This window comes from Pseudomyrmex gracilis, unplaced genomic scaffold, assembly GCF_002006095.1.
Source record: "Pseudomyrmex gracilis isolate BER0280 unplaced genomic scaffold, ASM200609v1 scaffold_682, whole genome shotgun sequence".
NCBI lineage: Eukaryota > Metazoa > Arthropoda > Insecta > Hymenoptera > Formicidae > Pseudomyrmex > Pseudomyrmex gracilis.
Genome location: NW_018021266.1, coordinates 11,613 through 13,172, shown reverse-complemented (window position 1 = coordinate 13,172; position 1,560 = coordinate 11,613).

The window sequence follows — 1,560 nt, the reverse complement described above, 5'->3', positions numbered from 1 at the left end:
CGGCGGGCTGATCTGGCAGCGGTCTCCGAGCCCTGCTGGACCCCCAGCTCGCCGTGCTGGGCGTCCGACCTCGACGGTGTGGCGGCCGTGACCTGGTTTCCCCGGTCCGGTCGCAGAGTGTCGGAGGTGGTGGCTCGCGAACACGGGTTCGTGGCGGTGCGCTGGGGGGAGGTGGTGGTAGTTAGCTGCTACCTCTCCCCGAACCGTAGCAGGGCGGACACCCGTGTCCTGCTGGACACTCTGCAGAGTGTGCTGGAAAGGGCTGGGGGCGAGTCCCACCTGGTCCTTGGCGACTTCAACGCCTGGTCCGTCAGGTGGGGCTCGTCCAGGACTGGTCTGCGTGGGAGGCAGGTTGAGGAGTGGGCAGCCAGGTGCGGCCTGGCACTCCTCAACAAAGGCCGGGCACCCACGTGCGTGAGNCCCCAGGGCGTGTCCGTGGTGGACCTCTCCTGGGCGTCGGCGTCGCTGGCAGCGTCAGTGGAAAACTGGGCGGTCCTCTCGGAGAAGGAGACCCTCTCTGACCACAAGTATGTGGTAATGGAGGTCGCCCGGGATAAGGAGGTGGTCGCACGCCCTGGGGGCTCTCGTTTCCCTAGGTGGAAGGTGTCGGAGTGGTGCTTCGACACCTTCGATGCGGCTGTGCTAGGGGCGGCGTGGGGTAACCCCGTGGCACCGGGGTGGACGGCGGAGGAGGAGGCACGCTGGCTGTCCAGGACAGCAACGGATGCGTGCGACGCCTCTATGCCGCGCGCAGGTAGGCCGGGCCCCCGCCGCCATATGTACTGGTGGTCGGCTGACATCGCCACCCTGCGGGAGGAGTGTGTGGTCCGTCGCAGACGNTACACGCGGGTAAGGCGTCGCAGACGTGGCAACCCTGGGGCAGTGGAGGAGGCCAGGGTCCTGCTCCGCGAAGCGCAGCGGAGCCTTCGCCGTGCTATAACTGCGGCGAAGAAACAGGCGTGGCAGGAGCTCACGAACACCCTGGACAGGGACCCGTGGGGTCTGCCGTATCGGGTTGTCCTGTCCCGACTTCGCCCTCCGGGGCCGTCGGTGACAGAGGCACTTAGTGTCAGGGAGGTTCAGGGGGTGGTAGAAACCCTGTTCCCGGTGAGGGACGAGGCCTGCCCTGCCCCTCCTAACCGTATTCCGTGGCGCGATGAGTACGGGGTCACGGAGGACGAGCTTCGGACTGTGGTCCGGCGGGTCGCTGGACGACGCACGGCCCCGGGGCTGGACGGCCTGACCAACGCAATCTGGGCAAGAATGCACAGACTGGTCCCACGCCGTATCCTCCGCTGCTTTACGCAATGCCTGCGGGAGGGGGTGTTCCCGCGTGAGTGGAAGCGGGCCCTCCTCGTTCTTGTCCCGAAGGTGGCCCGCCCGAAAAATGCCCCCTCGTTGTACAGACCTCTGTGCCTGTTAGACGAGGTGGGCAAACTATTTGAACGGGTTTTGGCGAGCCGCGTCGAACGACACCTAGCCGAGGGAGGGGGCCTTGCTCAGGGCCAGTATGGCTTCAGGCCGGCCTTGTCCACGTCGGACGCTGTGCTCCGCGTACGC